The 21266-nt window shown below is 41.2% G+C and overlaps 1 protein-coding gene across 1 annotated transcript in view; it reads right to left on the bottom strand.

The window, feature by feature from the left end:
• LOC125456064 (RNA-binding E3 ubiquitin-protein ligase MEX3C) overlaps positions 1-21266 on the bottom strand; it is a 45217-nt gene that overhangs the window by 7309 nt on the left and 16642 nt on the right. The window lies entirely within an intron of this gene.

The following is a 21266-nucleotide window of genomic DNA, read 5'->3' as shown; positions in this document are numbered from 1 at the left end:
GGGATCTGACCCAACTGCTCTAATTCCTCTCTGACCACAGGAGAGGTGCCAAAGGACTCATGTAAAGTTAATGTGTTTCTACTTTTCAACATAGGTGTTAAATATTAAGCAGGGATTTAAAGACCAATACGTTTCACATCAGTGGTAGAGAAACTATTAGAGAAATTTCTGAAGTAGGGAATTAATTTCCACTTGACAGGCATGTTTTTGAACAGGGACAGTGAGCACGGCTCTATCAAAGGGAGTAGTTGGAGAAGCTCCAAGTTGTTTTCTTTAGGAGAGAAGGATGAGGGTAGAGGAAGATCTGATTAATGTGTAGAAGTTAAGGGGCATGGACAGAATGGATAGCAAATAGCTCCTCCATTTAAATGAATAGTCAACGAAGGGGGCATAAATTAAAAAAGGCAAATGGTAGAAGGTTGAGGGGCAATTTGAAGACAATTGTTTTCGCCCAGAGGATGGTGAGAATCTGGAATACACTGCCTGGGAGGACGTGCATTCCACATTCCCATCACCCTGTGGCTGAAAGTTATTTTCAGCAAATCCTCTCCAAGTGCAGATGTGCCAAAGGGTCTCTCCTGTACAGATCTTTGATTTTACCACTCCTCTGGTGATCTTGATTGTCCAGAGTTCCTGTATTCCATCAATTTTCTGAGTAATTGCTGTTTCTGGGATTTTACTAGTATCCTATAATGAACTCTGATAAAATTATGTTGAATTCATCTGCCATGCACCCATTTTTTCCAATATCAATTATCCAGTCAGAAATTCTAAGATTTTCTAACCTGCTTTGTTCACTCTAAATTTATAGGAATTTTATTTTCACATATCTAGCTAGATTTTTCTTTTATTTTCCGTTCTGTTTGGTCATTTAAAAAAAATAGTACTCTGTCCAATCAGAACTGCCAAATCCGTCAGATAGCATCCATTTGTTTTCAGGACAATGTCCTCTAAGTGCCTGCCACTGCAACCTAGTTTGTCAACTCATTTTAGCAAGCTGTTATGCTTCATAATTCACTTTATTTCAGTGCTTAAAGAAAGTCTTGCACCCACTCTGCTGATGCAGGGTTTAAATATAAAAATTTTGGCTGCTGGTACTTAGGGGGTGCCTTCACAATGAGATCATTCTTTGATCTTAGTCAATAAAATTCTCACATTTGATAGTTCAAGTTCTGTTGGCGCAGACCACTAATGGGTCATTGCACTGTTTCACAGACTGGCCATGCAAAGGATGCATTACCATTCCCCAGAATTGAGAAAATCCCATCAAACTAGGTATCTCTTGCATAAACTTTTCAAGAGCGTAGATTAGACAGCAATAACCACCAACAACTCTGGCTCAAATATATAAACATCCATGGTCCTGCTCTTGTACAACAAAAGTATCAACTGCTCTAAGATAATCTTGGAAGCAAAGATAATCAGCCTAACTCACCACAACAAAAACAAACTAAGTCTTCATAAACCCCTCTTGCCCCTTCCAATGAGCGAGGAGCTCAAACACCTTTGGCTCTTTGAAGCATTTGGTAACTTGTACATTGCAGATGTGATAGATGATCTCATGCAAGAGTCAGCATCTAACTCAGGCCATAGATTTTTACCTTTTTCACTAATCTGGTGTAGAGGGATGTTAGTTTGAGGGATTGTTGAATGGATTTAAAAAGAAATTCTTGATGGACAATTCCATAGCCGTGTAATGCAAACATGTTACAACCAGAAATTATAATTTTCTAATTTTAGATCATGCTACAATACGGTTTAAAAACCAAAATAAAACACCAAAGAACTGCAGATGCAGTTGAGCAGATGACCACTGGTGTCACAACGCCTGCCCTGACAGCCCAGGACACCTGTTCTGTCACCACTTCAGAAGTCACATCAGTCTTCCTGGGAGTCAACCCAAGGAGAGTGATCGGCCTGGATGGTGTCTTCGGCTGAGCATGCAGATCCTGTGTGGCCCAACTGGCTGAGGTACTCAACGACATCTGCAACCTCTCCCTCCTACAGGGTGAAGTCCCCACCTGCATCAAGGCGGCCACATCATCCCTGTACCCAAGAAAACACACGCAGTGTTCCTTAATGACTACCACCCAATAGCTCTGGCTTCAATAATCATGCAGTGCTTTGACAGGTTGGTCATGGCCCACATCAATTACAGTCTCCCAACCTGCCTTGATCCCCTATAGTTAGCCCTAGCCCTATATTCATCCCTGGAACATCTGGGCAACAAAGACACCTATGTCAGACTCCTGCTTGTTGACTACCTTCGACACCATTATCCCCTCCAGGCTGATCTAAAAACCGCATGACCTTGATCTCAGCTCTGCCCTCTGCAATTGGATGCTCAGCTTTGACCCTCAGGCTGCAATTTGTGAAGATGGGTGACTGCCCCTGCTCCCCTGTAATACAACACTGGATCCGCATCAACCCCCACACCCCACCCCAAGCCCACTATATTCTTGTACACCCATGACTGTGTTGTCAAATTCCGAATGAACGCCATCTACAAATTTGCTGATAACACCATAGTGGGGTGCATATCTAACAACAATCAAAATACAGGAGGGAGATAGAGGCCTTGGTGGCATAGAGAAATGTAAACAAACAGTCTGTCTCTCAACATCAGCAAAACTAAAAGAATTGATCATAGAGTTCTGTAAAAAAAAAGGAAGAGAACACACCCGCATCCACATCAATGGGAACTGCGGTTGAGAGTGAACAGCAGGACGTTCCTTGGAGTTGAGATAACTGACAACCTGCCTGGGACTCCCCATGTAAATACGACGGGCAAGGCGGCATAATGTCTCTCCTTCCTCAGGCAGCTCAGGAAATTGGGCTTGTCCATAGGTCTCTCACCAACTTCTACAGATGTACCAATGAAAGCATATTGTCTGGGTGCATATGGCCTGGTATGGCAACTGACCTGCCCAGGACCATAAGAAACTACAGAAGGTGGTGTGCATAGCCCAGGCCATGACGGAAGCCAACCTTCCGTTCATGAACTATATTTATGTGGCTTGCTGCTGTGGAAAGATAGCCAAAAGAGACACAGTGCACCCTGGTGATCATCTCCTACAACCTCTTACATCAGGCAGAAGATACAGAAGCCTGTGTGTGTACAGACACACAGGAACAGCTTCTTTCCAGCTGTTGACTGTTGAATGGACTCTAGCCTCAAATAATGTAACTTGTATGCCTTGAAGTCTAAGTCTTTTTGATGTGTACATCCTCTGCTTCTTGTGATCTGGCTGTACCACCCATGAACTGGGCTTTTCACTGTATTTTGGTATGCATGACTACAGATCAATGCTGTAAATCAAACTGTTGGAAACACTCTGGACAGGTAACATCTGTGAAGAGAAAGTAGAGTGAACATTTTGGGTCTTGTGAATCTTCCTCAGAGCTGCTTTTCTAACTACAATACCCTCCCTTTCCTTCCTTGCTCAAATTTCCTTTAACAGTATTCCCTTGCAACACCCCAATTCTAAATTGGAGTATATAAACAGGGTTATCTTGCTAAAACTATATAATGCACTGGTCAGACCACAATTGGGCAATTCAGGTCCCCTGGTCAAAAGTAAAGATGTACTCTGGTAGACAAAATGGGCTGAATGACCTATCTCTGCTTCTATACATAATGATCACAACTGACCCCAGTACTCTTGTTATTTCTTCTGTAGCTATTACATATGCTGTGAAGAAGTTGGTGGAAGGCCAACATACACAGCAAAGTACTAATGACAATAGAAGTATGACAAACCTCAGGGATGTCATAAATACAACACTGTTGACACTGCATTGTACACTTTTCCCAGATGTGCAAGCTGTTTCCTGTACAGCTCACTAATGGAATAGGACAACTGTTTCCAAAACACCTGTTCTGGAAATCATTTAAAGCAGTTTTAAATTTCTATTGCGTGGGGAGTATTTGCAACTTCCCATGTTGTATTAGTCATACCCTCCAGTTTAACCACCACTTTGCTGTTTACTCTGAAAAGTTGATGTCAGGAAGTAATAGTCACCACTTATGAACGAACTATTAAATATAGTTTTCATTAATGCAGTTCTTATCTCTTCACATTTTCTATGCTGTTCCTGCAGAAACATACCTCAGAAGAAGGCTCTGTTGTCAACCGTGAAGCAAAGTGCTAACAGTAGCAAATCTGGGTTGTTTGCCATTTTCCTGACCTTGATAGTCATGTTGCTACCTTGCACTGAAACTCTTACATCAAGGAGATGTATTCAGTAAGACCAAGATTGCAGCTTCAAATTTCAAAAAGTCAATACCCAAATCATTCATGTTTTAAAGGGAGGGGGAGAACAAAAAAAAAAGAGGAGGGGGGGTATTTTGTAAATAGACTCTAGCTTTCTTTCAGAATCAAAAGGAAACATACAAGTGTCCATAAACAAAGGATAGGTTTCTTAGAATGCTGCCCAAACATATCTCCTTGGTAGCATGTCTTCAATTTACCTCCAGAATACAGTAGAAGGGCAAGACTTTTTTTAACACATTGCTTTACTTTGGAGAATTAAAAAGGAATTAAGAATGAAGTGTTTCACCACTACAAAATGAAACATTTAAAAAAAAAATTGATCTGAATTTTTAAAGACATTATAAAAGCTATATTTCTATATAGTGGCTTCTAGTATTGAGCTATTGATTGTTCATCTTAAAACATATTTCTCATCATTAGCAGGTTATGTTCAATCTGAGGCATGTTTTGAATGGGGGTTCTCTTCAGCAAGGAAACATTCCACTTTACATCAGATCGTGCAGGACTGAATATACATCCAGTTTTAATGCAGATCTTAATTTGGACCAATGGACGTAATTAAAGCAAGTTACAGTAGATGCTGGAAACCTGAAAGTTCTATGATCAGTTGGAATGTTCTTTCAACAATAGTTGGATGAAGGACAGGAAACGCAAAGAGATAACTGGATCTGCAATGGCTGTGCTCAAATGACCAATTTTAACACTGCCTTCTCTGCCACAGATATCTAAATTCACTTTCCCTTTTAAGTAACGTAGGCAAGAGTCATCTGTGCTCCACATTTTCTTTTGTGTAGCCTTAAGCATTTTTGACCCAGGCACCACCGATCTCCTTACTGGTTTCAGGACAAGTTAAGATCCATGTGGGAAAATGGTACTTCACGTTCCCATCTTACGAATGTATTGCAATTCATTACAGAGCTCAATAAAATAGACCATCACACAAAAACAAAAAAAGGATGTTTAAAAGAGCAACAACTCAATGTTTGTCAATAATATAGCTGTGTTAGGACATCAAGCTGTAGCATTTTCTAGTTGTGAAGAGTCACCAGACTCAAAGCATTAACTCTGTTCTACCCACGTGTGTTGCCAGACTGGAGTTTCTCTAGTGTTTTTAGTTCAGATGTCCAGCACCTGTAGTTCTTTGTTTTATATCATTACAGCATTTGGGTCAATGTTGATCTACAGGCAGGTGCTGAAACAGTTATATTAATGATAGGGCTGTCGCCTTCCAAAGACTTTCGAACAATAGGACCTGTCATTCATACTTCACTAAGGAATCTTCCACCTCAAACATTCATTAACATGGAATCTCCAAAACACAGGAAGTCAAAGTAGGGCAGAAGATTTACATTGATCAACTTTCAGTTCTTTGAATTCCTATACTTAAATAATTTGTGGTTCTTTCGCATTTTCACAAATAGTATTTTCCCCTTAATGACACGTGTACAAAATATTTATCTAGTGCAGAGTTTAGGAGCTGTAAGAACAATGGTAATATCCCTGCCTCTGGACTAGGAGACCCATGTTCAAGCTCCACTTGCTCCAAAAGGTGTGCAATAGGATGATTAGAGAAAAATATCCCCCTCCAAATCATCAGGATTATATCTGTCAGGGATTTTTAATAACCCAACTCAAGCACAACTATATGTCACACATTAAATTTCTACCGTATAGACTGGATGCTGTGCAAGTTACAGATGACATGAAGTTAGGATATAAAAGTCTACAAATAAATACTGAAAAAGTCATTAGACAGTGGGGAAGGTGGAGGACAAAACTGTACAAACCCCAAAAGATTGCTCAGTTTCAAACAACCTACAACTCAAGAAACCATCCACTCAGGTAGCGATTTGACAATCAAGAAATGTAAAGTACTCCAGACATAGATATAAAAGGAAAATAAAATAATGAAGCAAAATCACATGGGAGAACTCTCAGAAGGACTATTATCACAAAATAACAGTCTACTTTTAGGTAACAGTTGGGATGATAAAGTTGTCAATCCTGTGAGGCTTTCAATATTTGGGAGACATAAAAACACATGAGAAAAAAAGTAGGACAAATGAATTGATATTTGAGAACAATGGCACAAGCCTGGTATTCTAAATGCTCCCTCCTGCGCTGTATTACTCAATGATATGAAAACTTACATAAAAAGACAGAAGTGAGAAAATAGAAAGTTGTATTGAAAATGCTCAGTTATAACTGTAACCTGTCAACATTGCTTCCTCAGGGCTTCATATACAAGCAGTGCACATCTCAACCTAAATTTTTGAAGTGATTCAGTCAACATATGTGAAAGTATGCTTTAACACTGTTGGGCAACAACTATAGTGTGTGGCAACAAGGTGTGGCTTCTTTCCATCCTGATCTTTATAACCAAAATCCTCTTACTAGCATAGTGGTCTTATTCTTTACAGGTATTTCTGCTATAATAAGTGTTTCATTAACACACAAATTGGCTGTAATACAATTGATGAATAGTGGACACTGTTGGGATAACAAACTTTTTACTGTACAATCACACTATTTCCCTATAACGCGGTTTTCTATAGTTGAGAGATTGCACAAGAATGCAACTATCATGTTATCGGATAATCATCTGTATTAACAGCTTTACTCTTCCAATTTGCTTCTTCTCCCCAAACACTGAATACCCCTGAACATTGACCAAGGCTGGAAACATCAAGCAACCACGATTGTCTAGTATATGGATATTATCCAACTACCACATTTCTCAATTCATCTAATCATGATGAAAATGTTGCATGCATGCAGGTAGACTAAGATTTAACAATGCTGCCTTTCATCACTTTTGTTTGAGCCCACTTGATACTGGTCTTAGTATCTGTTGCCTTACAATTGTGCTTACTACTTTTCTTTTCGCCGTTACTAGTCGTGATCCTCTTCCCTTTGAATTTACTCCTTGGCTCCCAGCTCTCTCTAACAGAAATAACAAATTTTTCTGCAAAGATCTCAGTCCTGTCCTGTCCTGCCAAGGTGTGGCTATTTTCTAAAATATTCAGAGATATTATTCAACATGACTAGGACGGAAGGGACTTGAAACCAGGCTTCCTGATTGAGGTAGAGAGGGTATCATTGTACTATAAGAGAGACATACTCCAGCCAAATGTAATCATTTTACAGAACTTACCTGCCCCAGAAATCTAAAGCAAATCTTAAACCATCTCTGCAGACATGCATTCATTTGTTATACTTTATTTCTGTACTCAATAGCACTTGGCATTGGGAGAAATTCTGGGAGGTTACAGACTTCAAATTCCTACTTTTAGATATTTTCCTGTTTTTTTTAAAATTTGCTTAAAAACCCTCACCTTTTTGTACTTGTCATTGCTATTGATATAATGACCCTTGGCTGTTTACCACTCTCTAAAATTGACTTGCAATGGCTCAAGATAGGTAATCAATCTTTAGAACTGGCCTCTCAAACAAAAAGCACAATATTGCCAATGGTGAAAATCTGAAAACAGAAGATACTTGAAAAATTCAAAGAAACTGACAATGGATTCAAAACATAATCCATGTTTCTTTCAGCAGATGCCGACATACCCGAGTTTTGCAGAATTTTTTGTTTCTATTTCAGAATTGATCGAAGACCATGAACAGGCCTCGAAAGACTGACTAAGTCAAGCAAATATGCAAATTCAGCATATAGGAGTCTCAGACCTTCAGTGACCAGCAGTTGCGAGTTACTTGCTGCCTGTGTTCCAAGGAGAATGATGTATATTTTTGAGAGGGGATAGGAAGTGACTGAGAATTTACAGGTGGTTTTTCCAATGCATGTTTTGCCATTGTCTTTCTGGATATAGTGGTGGTTTGGATGGTGCTGTCTAAGGAGCCTTGGTGAATTTTGCTGTGCACCCTGTAAATGGTGCATGCTGCTACTCATTGTCAGCAGGGGAAGGAGGAAATCTTGTGGATGCAGTGTCATCAAGCAGGCTGCTTTGTCCTAGGTGGTGTCAAACTTGACCACTGTTGGAGCTGCACTCAGAGGCAAGGGAGGAGCATTCCATCACACTGCCAACTTGTGCTTGCAACTAGTGGACGGGCTTTGGAGACAAGACATTAAATTGCTACAGGATTGCAAGCTTCAGACGTGCTCTTACAGCCGCAATATTACCTAGTTTTGATTCATTTTCTGGTTAATGGTTACCCCTTGGAATGATGACAGTGGGTTTTCAGTGATAGCAATATTGTTGAATGTATGATGCAACAGTAAGACTCTCCCTTCTTTGAGATGGTCGTTACCTGGCATTTGTTGTGCCGTTATTCGCTATTTGTCAGAGCAGGCCTGGACATTGTCAAGGTCTTGTAGCATGTGGATATGCAATGACTCAGGTGAAGCAGTTCAAATAATGCTGACCATGGTTCACTCAGCAAAATTGAGAGATGACCATTGATCATGCAGCTGGAGATGGTTAGGCCTTGGATTCCCAGAGTTCTACTTCTGAGCCAAGAGGTCTAGTTCAAGTTCCACTTGCTCCAGAGCTACATCAATATGTATGTGAACAGGTTGATTAGAAAAATATCTACCTTAAAAGAATTCTTGTGCAAATGTGACAGGGCCGAGAGAAGCAACCTCCAAAGCAACACGTTATGGTTTCCCTCTACTAGTATCTCTCCCATCTGCCCTAATGCCTTGCTCAGCTCTTGACCTAATTCATACAGACCTGCTTCTGATCTGTGCAAAACCAGACATCCCAATCTAACCACATTCCATTTGCCAGCATTTGGCCCATATTCTTCTAAACACTTCCTATTCATATACCTATCCAGATGCCTGCTGTAATTGTACCTGCATCGATCACTTCCACTGGCAGCTTGCTCCAAGTATGCATCACCCACTGCCCTAATATACAAATAACTAGCCAATTTCCCTCCTTACCTGCCATGTTAGCAGTCTTTTTCACCTCAGGTGCTTTACGTCAAAAGTCCTTCAATTCTGAAGTCAGATGTCTGAAAAGAAGCCAAGCCTCGATCCATCCATCAACAGTACTATCTAAAAGTTCGTCACCTCTAAGTCCTTGAATGAATGGGCAACTTTGTGCCCACATTTCTAGTTACCTATCCAAATCCATCAATTCGAGTCAAAGTTACAAATTCCATCCTGAGTGCAAGGAAATTAAAACTAGCCCTTCTTGCCCTTAGTGGCCTGTTTACAGAATTTGACGAAGTTGATCACACCATCCTCCAACGTCTCTCACCTAATCACAGAAAGAGAAACACCACAGGCTACTGATTTTCCCAGATCTGTTGTTGTCTCTGCTGCCCTCCAACGATCCATACATACGTAGTCCTATTTCCTCATTAACTTGTCTGAAATCACATTTCAGCACGTACACTGATGCACCTAACTTTACTGCATTCTAATTTACCAACAGTAGAGGGCTCGTGGGGAAAAAAAAAATCAAATCAGACTACCTGTCCCACTCTTTACTGGATAACCAGAAATTCTGTCCAATTAAAATATTGGGAAGATTGAAATTACTTTCCTTCGACCCTTATGTAAACACTGCTCCATTGCCACCAACTCTACCCCAGCCGAGGTCAAACTGTGTTGTTATCTGTACAATAAGGCACAAGATAGCATTCAGAATGTCATTTCACAAAAGCACCTTTATATGTTTTATGTCCAAGAATACTTTGCCCTTTTAAAAATGCCACCTACAGGTACTAAGAACTGTCAGCATGACATCAGCCTAAAATTTCTGTTCCCCCTGTTCTGATTATAGTCACAGGATTGGTCTTCTTTTGACCGTGTGGCAATTTTTTTGTTTGGGTTCAATCAAACATGAAATACATTAACATGGGTGGTACTGGCATCATCTGGTGTACTGATTTCTAGCAAAGACTGAACCGCAACTTTGACACTTCCTTCTACTGGAACCATTACACCAACCAAGCTATTGTATCTAAGGGTGTCACTGACTTGATTTTCTCTGGAGACCTTCCTTCCACAGCCTCCAACTTTTGCCCTTTAATTACAAAAGCCCACTCCTACCTCCTTCCCAATTCCATAACGAAGACTAATTTGGTAGATCCATTGTTTTTACCTGTTCTGGTCCAGTGGACTAATTTCTCTCTCAATTGCTTATTTTCTCTTTACCTGCATCCATGATTCTCCTGAAGCTCTATTGCATCACAACAGTTGTTGGCTCTTAACCATTTCCCTCTCACCATAAACAACCACACAACTGGACATTATGGGATGAAGTGGCCCTACTTATTTCTGTGAGCAGAGACCCAACTATTACCCACCTATGAACACCTTCCTCCAGCACCCTCTGAAAAAAAAACTGCCTGTCTGGACCCTTTTGAATCTCTCTCTCATCTTAAACCTATACCCACTAGTTATAAAACCGTTTCCATGGGAAAAGCAGTTGGCCACCAACCTTATCTGTGCCTCATGATTTCATACACCTCTATAAAGGTCATCCCTCAGTCTCCTACACTCCAGGGATAAAGGTCCCAGCATATCTAGCCTCTCCCCAAAACTTAAACCTCCCAGACCAGAGAGCATCCTGGTAAATCTTTTCTTCACTCTTTCTAGTTTAAGAGGACTTTTTCTATAGTAGGGCAACCAGAATTTCTAATGTAGAGCGTGCAGTACTCCAAAATGCGGCCTTATCAGCATCTGGTACAGCTGCAGCAAGTGTCCCAATTCCTATACTTAATGCTCCGACCAATAAAACAAGCATGCCAAAAGACTTTTCACTACCCTGTCTACCTGTGACCCCACTTTCAAGGAACTATGAGCCAGTACTCCTATATCTCTTTGCTCTATAACATTCCTCAGGGCTCTACAATTGATTGCGCAAGTCCTACCCTTGTCTGACCTTCCAAAATACAACAACTTGCAGTTGTCTAAAATCATACTCCGTCAGCCATTCTTCAGCCTACCAGCCAGCTGATCAAGATCTCATTATATTCCCAGTGAACCACCTTCACTGTCCACCATACTACCAATTCTGGTGTCATCCACAAAAACTTACTAGCCACATATCTCATCCATACCAATTACACAAATAGCAAGTAACAGCCCAAGACTGATCCCTGTGACACACTACTGCTCGTAAGCCTCCAGTTTGAAAAACAACCCTCTATCTCCCTCCATCTATTTTCAAGCCAATTTTATATATTGGCAAGATCTCCCTGGGTCCTCAGAGATTTAACCTTCTTTAATAATCCACCATGCACTGCTTTATCAAAAGCCTTGCGAAAGTCCACACAGACGTGTCTACCACACTGCCCTCATTTAATTTCTTGGTCACCCGTTCAAAGAAACTCAAATTTGAGACACATGATTTCCCATGCACAAAGCCATGGTGTCTAGCCCAAATGAGTCCTTGCTTCTCTCAATGCCTATAGAATTCTCTCCCAACAACTTACCACCACAAACATTAGATTCACCAGTCTGTAGTTCCCAGGCACTTCCCCACAGCCTTTCTTAAATAACGGCATACATTAGCTATCCTCCAATCTTTGGGCACTTTTCATCCATGGCTAAAGATGATACAAATATCTCAAATGCAATTTCCTCCCTAGCCTCCAGAAAATTCAGGGATACACTTAGTCAGGTCCCAGGGGTTTATCTACCTTAATGCATTTTAAGGCATCCAGCACTTCCTCTTCTGCTATGTGGGCTCTCTTCAAGACATCACTAATTTATTTCCCCAAGTTCCCTAGCATCCATGCCTTCATCGACTGTAAATACCGGCAAGAAATATTCATTTAGGATCTCACCCACCTTGCAGCACCGCACACAGATGACGTAGATTACCTTGATGATCTTTAAGAGGGCCTATTCTTGCAGATCATGCATTAGGGAATCCAAAAGGATTTTACCTTCATCTTATCTGCCAAAGCATGAAGAGAGGTTGACTGAGCTCGGTCTCTTTTCATTGGAGAAAAGGAGGAGGAGAGGGGACCTAATTGAGGTATACAAGATAATGAGAGGCATAGATAGAGTCGATAGCCAGAGACTATTTCCCAGGGCAGAAATGGCTAGCACGAGGGGTCATAGTTTTAAGCTGGTTGGTGGAAAGTATAGAGGGGATGTCAGAGGCAGGTTCTTTACGCAGAGAGTTGTGAGAGCATGGAATGCGTTGCCAGCAGCAGTTGTGGAAGCAAGGTCATTGGGGTCATTTAAGAGACTGCTGGACATGCATATGGTCACAGAAATTTGAGGGTGCATCCATGAGGATCAATGGTCGGCACAACATTGTGGGCTGAAGGGCCTGTTCTGTGCTGTACTGTTCTATGTTCTATGTTCTATGTTCTATGTTCTATGTTCTATGTTCTATGTTCTATGTTCTATGTTCTATGTTCTATGTTCTATGTTCTATGTTCTATGTTCTATGTTCTATGTTCTATGTTCTAAAGCCATCCCATGTTCCCTTTCAACTCTCCTGATTTCTCTTTAGGTGTACTGACACTGTCTATGCTCTTTAAGGTACTTACTTGACCCCAGCTGCCTATACATATCATATGCCTCCTTTTTTGTTGACCAGGACTTCAAATAACTAGTCATATGGGGGTTCCCTACTCCTGGCAGCCTTACCCTTCACTTTAACAGGAACATACTGACCCGGAAGCTCATTAACACACTTCTGAAAGCCTTCCACTTCCTCTTAGCCTGCAAACAGCCTCTAGCAATCAACTTTTCAAACATTCTTGCCTAAAACCACATACAAAAAAAACCAGCCTTGCCTCAATTTAGAGCTTTAACTTGCAGACCAGACTTATCTTTTCCCATAGTTATTTTAACAGTATGGAACTATGGTCACTGGCCCCAAACTGCTGCTCCACTAACACTTCCATCACTTGCCCTGCCTTATTTCCCATGGTAGTCCCAATTGAGAAATTCCAGTGACTGTCCTAATGGTCAAGACAGATCCTACTGGAGGTCAGTGACAGTGGATCAACAAATCCTATTAGTGCTATCTCCTTTGCAAGGGATTCCAATACTGAAGCTTCAAAGATTAGCTTTGAGGTCTTTCCAAAGCATCTGACTGGTTTCAGCAGTGGAGACTGACTGTTCACGCTTTCTGATTCACAGTTCCTTAGGACTCCTAACACACATCTTCAGTGTTTTATTAAACAGAAAATGGTGCCAAGAATTAAAAACGCTAGCTTCACTGAACTGCTGCTGAATTTTGCTAAGCTAAGATCTCATAACTGTACTGAGCAAACACATCTTGTGGACTTCCTTTGCCAAACTATCCTCTGCACTGAGTTATCATGGCCCCTAAGGATTCATTTCAGTTCACTCAAGACATGGAGTCACCACTCAGGCTTCTGCTGAGCCCAGCTACCTGGAGTCTAACAGCAACACAGGCTGCCGAGATACATTGCTAAAGTATACAGACATTCTCTCAGCTATAGGCTGCATGTGTTTTCCAACACAAACAAAACTCAGAAAAGCTGCAGAGAACCTCAGGTTCCAAGATGACAGAGCTTGTTTGGAGCTCTTTAATGTGACATTCAGATCAAGTCTCTCATTCATAATTACCTATTTGATCTGATGAAGCATGGGTTTTACAGCACTTCAGAGTTCATCGAATGCTTTTCACTCATTTAGCTTTAACTCCCAAGCCATTAATGTTCTTTGGACTATCATTACTGCAAACAGTGTAGAAACTCATAAGGCATCTGTTGTCTCTGATCTCATCTTTCAAGCAGTTAACACCAACTATTTAAGAGATTATAGAAACAATATAGACAGGAGTAGGCCATTCAGCTCAGCAAGTTTGCTCTGTTGTTAACAGTATGGTCATGGATGATCATCTAACCCAGTGCCCTGTTCTTGCTTTCTCCACATGCTCACCACAGTCTGAATGAGGTCATCTCAGTCATAAGTGACTAGGGACTGCGACCCGCATTCTGGGCTCCCCATTCACTGGAGACACCAAATCTTCTCAAAACTCGCTAACACCTTTCCTGGGTTTAACCTGTTTAACTGCTATGAGGATTTTATATGTTTGAGATTTACGCCCTCCCCCATGTTGCTTTCAGTGCATTAAACTCCACACTTAGGTCACATTTAAGCCCCCATTTTTGAAATTTAATTCCTAACACTAAAAAGTTATGTACTAAAAACACATGCACCAGATATTCATTACACCATGCAAGCAAAACGTAGAACCTGTTTGTTGACATCCTCCCTTCTCATTAAGGTCACAAGTGAAACAGCAATGTACTAGACAACTTGAGATTTCATCTACTATACTACATTAGGCACAATCTTTTATTGATCTTTCCCACCCTGCGTCTCATTGGAGTACCCATTTATTCTTAACTTCCCATACCTCAAAAACTATGAAATTTCCATCTTGACAGTTTTGGAGCTAACTTCAAAATGTGAGTTGTTTCACTCCATGAGCACTACCTGAGCAGAGTATTTTCAACAAAATTTGTTTTTTAAAATCTAAAATTTTCAGGAACTGCAGTAATTTGCAATTACCTATAGCAAATAAGATGCCCCATATTCTTCAAATTAAAATTCAGCTAGAGCCCGAATTTCTCAAACATTCCTCTATACAGTCAGGTTTATAGCATAGAAGGAGGCCCTTCAAGTCACTGTGACCTCTTTAGTCCCGTTTTCTAGCACTTGGCCCATAGTCTTGTATGGAGTTTCAAGTGATCATCGAAAATAGCAGTTAAATGCATGACGGCTCCCACCTCTACCAACCTTTCAGGCAACGAAGCTCAAGATACTCAAAAAAATTCTTAAATCCTCTAAACCTCTTGTCTACTTAGCCTCTATTCATAAAGTGTTCCAGTGCAGGTGGCAGCCTGGCAAAAGTTCACTGCACCCTCGCCGGTGTAATTATGTTCTTGCTATAGTGTGATGACCAGAAACTGTACATAGCTATGGCCTAACATGTTTATACAGCTCCAAAATAAACTACCTCGTTTTGTATTCAATACACAACTTAAAATTACTCCTTTTCCCTGCTTATTGTCCTTATCCAGCTGCCCTGTTGCCTTCAAAAATCTGTGGACTAGTACACCAAAGTCCCTCTAACCATACATACTTCCAACAGTCCTACCATACATCTTGAATCCCAGTACCTTGTTAGTCCTCCCAAAATGTAAGACCTCACGTTTCAGCATTTAATTCCATTTACCATTGTTTGATTTGTGTCACATGTATCTTGTTACAAAATAGTCAAACGTGTTGCACAGTTTTAAAACACAGTACAATAGACCAAAGAATACAAAAAGGTAGCAAGGTGAAGGAAGGAAAGACAACAGGAAGGAAAGACAACAGAAAGAAAGAGTCCAATTTTATAGTCGTCCTTGTTAAGTGCTCTGTAATGGGCCATGAGCCTGGTGACCAGATCAGGGTTCCCTTTGCGGCACTACTGCAGCTGGAACGGAAGGCATCACTTTTTGGCGTACTTGCTGCTATCTTGGTTAGAGACTTAATTGCAAAACTGGAATAAAAATCAAAACATCAGAAAAAAAGGAACAAAGCCAAAAATGGAATCAGAAACTTCCAGATACTTCAATAAGACTAAGTCTTATCTCTACACAGGTGCCCAGGACAAGCTATAGCCTGGAGCCGCAGAAGTGCTTGCTGCTGGTATCGCTTCGATCTGCTCCTGTTACCATTGCTGCTTCAGATTTTATTGCTACCAGCAGAGAAACCAGGTCCTGGAACGGGCTCAGACAGGGGTCATTTGCAGCCTCTGATTACTAGATCCTGGAACATGCGCAGGATAGACAGAAGTGAAGTTGATCAAGGAAAACTAGTAGATGTAGCATTTCTGGATTTCAGGAGGCCTAAAAAGGTGCCACACTGATGTTTAAACATATAATAGGAGCTTGTGGTTTTGGGCATAATGTATTACCATGGATTGAGGACAAGTAAGAGTTAAGTTGGAACGATGTAATTATCGTGCCATAACGATCAGTTTAAAAAAATAAAATCAGTCCTAGGGCTCTGTTTATTAATGATTTGTATAGGGAGCAGAATACAATGTATCCAACTTTGCTGATGAATCAAAAATAGGTAGGAAGGCATGTTGCAATTAGGACATATCTATATGGCATACGAAAGGGGTTGAGCACTAAGTGGATAAAAAAACTGGCAAACGGTGTTTAATGTTGGAAAGTATGGGGTCAAGCACTTGTTCGGCAGAATCAATAGACAGACTAACTTTAAGTGTAGATACTCAAGGAGCACAGCACAGGAATATGGCTGTTCTTATACAAAAGAAAACATTAGCACATGGTGCACTAAGTAAAGACAAATGAAATTTTGGACTTTATTGTTAAAGGGATTAGAATTTAATATTTGCGAAGTCTTGTTATAGTGTACAGGGCATGGGTGAGGCCTCACCTGGAAGGTTTCTGCAGTTTTGACCCTGTACTTAACATTTAGGATATACAGACATGGCACGCTGCTCAAGATTAGGTTGATTTCTGGGATGTAGGGACTGACTTATCAAGAGCAGTCAAACATTGTAGACTTTTATTATTCTAAACTGTAATGAAGGCTGATCTTATTGAAGATACAAGATCTGCAGGGGACTCGACAGTGTAGATATTCAGAACGGCACCTCTAGTTCCACTAGAGAGGGCATCTTGAACTAGAAGACACAATTACCAGATAAAAAGACATTTAAAACAGAGATGCAAAGGAACTTCTACCAGAAGGTAGTGAATGTCAAGAAATTTCTACCCCAGAGAGTTGGGGAGAATAGATCATTGGAAATATTGGAGGTGGCATGAAAAAAAAAGAGTTGAGGCATGGAGTAAACCAGCCAATAATCTTGTTGAAAGATAAGGCAGACTTGAATTCCAACAGCCTACCTCCACTCCTTGTTTTTATGTCTCTGCACACTGACTGAGATCCAAGAAAAGAGGTCCTCCATATCATCATTATCGTTTATTGCCCATCCCTAACTATGCTTGGGATGACAGTGTCTACTGAAGTTTAAATACATCCAGTTGGGATGGAGGGAGGTCCAATGAAAGGAATGGCAGAGTTCCAAATAAGGACAGTGTGCAATTAGGTGCAGAACTTGCAGTTGGTGATTAAGGGTGCCATGGAATCACAGACCAGGTGTCTGGCATCTCCAGCAACTAGCCCACTACTGTCACTTACAGAAATCAAACTTTTGCTATAAAATTGTAAAGAGTCTTCATTTCAGCAAGGAGGATCAAGAGCGAAGATTTGGAGCAAGGAGGAACGATGACAAAGTCAAAGTGGCAGAAGCATTATTTTGGAGAAAGATCAGTTCAGTCCCTTACCTGATGCTGCTAGGAACAAAATATTCCTTTCACCATCAATTAAAAGTTTTACATTTCAAGAAGGCACAGTGGTGGATATGATCGATATGGACTTCAGTTAGGCAGTCGACAAGGTTCCACATGGTAGACTAGTTAGACTGGCTAGATCACGTCACAGATGGAGAACTAGCCATTTAGGTACAGTAAAAAGGTAGGAGACAGGATGGAGGTGCAAGGTTGCTTTTCAGACTGGAGGCCTTTGAGCAGCAGTGTGCCGTAAGTATCAGTGCTGGGTCCACTGCTTTTCATCATATTTAAGAGAATGCAAACACAGGGAAGTATTGTTAGTAAGTGTGCAAATGACAGCAAAATTGCTGATGCAGTGACAGCTGAGAAAGTTACTTCAGGAGTAGACTGGGACCTTGATCAGATGGGCTGTTGAGTGGCAGATGGAGTTTAATTTAGATAAATTGGCAGTGCTGCATTTCAGAAAGACAAATCAGGACAGGACCTAAATCACTTAAATGTTAAGGACCTGGGGAGTTTGGCTGAATAAAGGCCTTGGGGTGCAGGTTCATAGTTCCTTCAAAGTGGAATCCCAGGCAGCACTTTGAATTCCTGCCTTCATTAATCAATGCATTGAGTATAGGAGTTGGGAGGACATCTGGCTGTACAGGACATTGGTTAGGCCACTTTTGGAATATTGCATTCAATTCGGGTCTCCCTGCTGTAGAAAGCAAATTGTGAAATATACTGGGTTCAAAAAAAAACAATTACAAGGATCTTGCCAGAGTTTTTGACCTGTAGGAGAGACTGAATAGGCTGGGGCTACTTTCACTGGGGCGTCACATGCTGTCACCTTAGACAGGTTTATAAAATCATGAGGGACAAGGATAGCCATGGTCTAATAGAGTTTTTCTGAGGAAGTGGCGAAGATGATTGAGGAGGGTAGAGCAGTGGATGCTGTCTGCATGGACTTCATTAAAGCCTTACAAGATCCCTCACAGCAGACCGATACATAAGGTAAAGTCACACGGGGTCTGAGGTGAGCTTGCAAGATGGATTTTAAAAATAAAACTGGCTCAGTCATAGAAAAGAGGGTAGCAGTGAAAGGGTGAGTTTCTGAATGGACAGCTGTGACTAGTGGCGCTCTTCATGGATCAGTGGTGGAACTTTTGCTATCTGTAATTTATACAAATGATTTGGAGGAGAATGTAAGATAACAAGGTGTAGAGCTGGATAAACACAGCAGGCCAAGCAGCAGAGGAGCTGGAAGGCTGACGTTTCGGGCCTAGACCCTGTCAGACTTCCTGCTCCTCAGCCAGCTCTACACCTTGTTATCTCGGATTCTCCAGCATCTGCAGTTACTATCATCTCTGGAGGAGAATGTAATTGGTATGATTAGGTTTACAGTTGATACAAATGTTGGTGGAATTGCAGATGGCGATGAGGACTGTCAGAAGATAGAGCTGCATATAGATTGGCTGGAGACTTGGGCAGACAGATGGAGTTTAATCTGGAAAAATGTGAGGTAATACATTGCGGAAGATCTAACCCAGATGGCAAATATACAGTAAATAGCTGAACCCTCAAGTTTACCAATAGGCAGAGGAAACTGGGTATATCGGTACACAGGTCACTGAAAGTAGCAATGCAGGTTGAGAAGGTAGTCAACAAGGCATACAGCACGCTTGTGTTCACCAGCTTGGGGACTGAAATTTAAAAACTGGCAGTTTTATCGAGCCTTAGTCAGCCCATTTTTGGAATATGATACTCAGTTCTGGTTGCCACACCAGAAGGATGTGGCGATTTTGGAGAGGGAACAGAAAAGATTTACCAGGATGTGGCTTGGTATGGAGGACATTAACATTAACTTCTCCAGGTTGGAGAAACTTGGGTTGTTCTCACTAGAATGATGGAGGTTGAGGGGCAAGCTGATAGAGTCTACAAGATTATGAAGGAAATTGACAGACTGGACATTCAGCTTTTCACCCCCAAGGTGGAAGAGCCTGTTACTTCGGGTGGGGAACACAAGTTTAAAACGTGTGAGGGGCAAGGTTTAAAAAAGTGATGTACAAGACACGTTTATTTTATTTTTAAAAGAAAACAGAAGTTGGTGGGTGCCTGAAACTTGGAACTTGCTATCAGAGTAGATAACGGAAACAGATATCAAAGTGACTTTTAAAAGGGCATCTTGACAAATCATATAGAATTATAGAACCCCTACAGTGTGGAAACAGACCCTTTGGCCCAACAAGTCCACACTGAACCTCTGAGCATCCCACCCAGATCCATCCCTGCATAACCCACCTCATCTACATATCCCCGAGTACTACAGGCAATTTAGCATGGCCAATCCACCTTGCCTGCAAATCTGTGGCTTGTGGGAGGAAACCCATGCAGAGAATGCGCAAACTCCACACAGACAGTTGCCCTAGGCTGGAATCGAACCCAAGGCCGTGGTGCTGTGAGGTAGTAGTACTAACCACTGTGGCACCGTGCTGCTCTGTGACACGACTAAGATTGGGATAGAGGGATACAGTCCCTGGAAGGGTAGGAGATTTTAGTTATGACGGGCAGCATGTCAGTGCAGGCTTGGAGGGCCGAAGGGCCTGTTCCTGTGCTGTAATTTTCTTTGTTCTTTATCTTTTCCTTGGGGTTGGGAACTCCAAAACTAGTCCCCAGTTTTCTGTTTAAGGTGAGGGGCGGGGGCAAGATTTAAAAGGGACATAAGGGCAACTTTTTCCACGCAGAGGCTGGTGAGTAAATGGAATGAGCAGCCAGAGGAAGTGATAGAGGCTTACACAAACAGCGTTTTAAAAAAGGCATCTGGATGGGTTAATGAATAGGAAAGGTTAGAGCGATATGGTAAATGGGACAAGACTAATTCAGACTGTGTGATCAACATGAATGAATTGGACCAAAATGGCCTGTTTCCATGCTGTACGGCTCTATGGACTATTTGAAATGAAATTGTCTAACACCAATGGTCAGGAAGTAATCAGATTGCTGTGGAGATGATTTTCATACTACACACTTTATATATCAGTTTGCATGGATTCACAGCACCTGAAAACGGCAGATACGCCACTCAAAGTACAGGCTGACGTCTTGACAAATTACACATTCCTAGAAGAGGTCTGTTGCAGATTTCCTCTGAATATCTCAATGGCAGACCACAGAGTTAGGAAGTGATAGAGTTAAAATAAAAGGAAGGTACATTTTTAAAGGGGCAAGGAAGTCACATTAGAAAGTGAAACGTAGTCCATGACTGCTAGCACACAGGTCATTCACAATGCCTCCTCAAATGTGGCAAGTTTGGAAAAACATTCAGAATTTGTGTAAAGTTAGTATAAAAACTTATTATCTTTCAAATAGATGACAAAGAAATTGAACTACTGTTTTGAAAGTTAATTGTGAAATCAGAACAAGAATAAAATGGGCAAAATTATGCTTTTAGAAAATTAAAAGCAGCCTAATACTATTGTTGCGAGAGATACATTGGCAGAAGGTTAGCTCCTAGAGCTCAGATTCAATATAGCTGTTTGCGTGGTCTAGCTTATGAATTGTGGGGATTAACATATGCAAGCTGAAGCAGAAATTTAATTCAGAACAATTCTAGTGAAGCGATCCCTCGTGAACAGTAGTTTACATTATATATGCTAAAAAGCAACAGTGCAGAATGACAACTGCGTAAGTATGGATGGGGAACAAAAGCAGAGGGAGTTTGTT

This window comes from Stegostoma tigrinum, chromosome 1, assembly GCF_030684315.1.
Source record: "Stegostoma tigrinum isolate sSteTig4 chromosome 1, sSteTig4.hap1, whole genome shotgun sequence".
In the NCBI taxonomy this organism is placed as follows: Eukaryota; Metazoa; Chordata; class Chondrichthyes; order Orectolobiformes; family Stegostomatidae; genus Stegostoma; species Stegostoma tigrinum.
The sequence above is the reverse complement of the archived record's forward strand: the minus strand, read 5'-3'. Positions and strand labels throughout refer to the sequence as shown.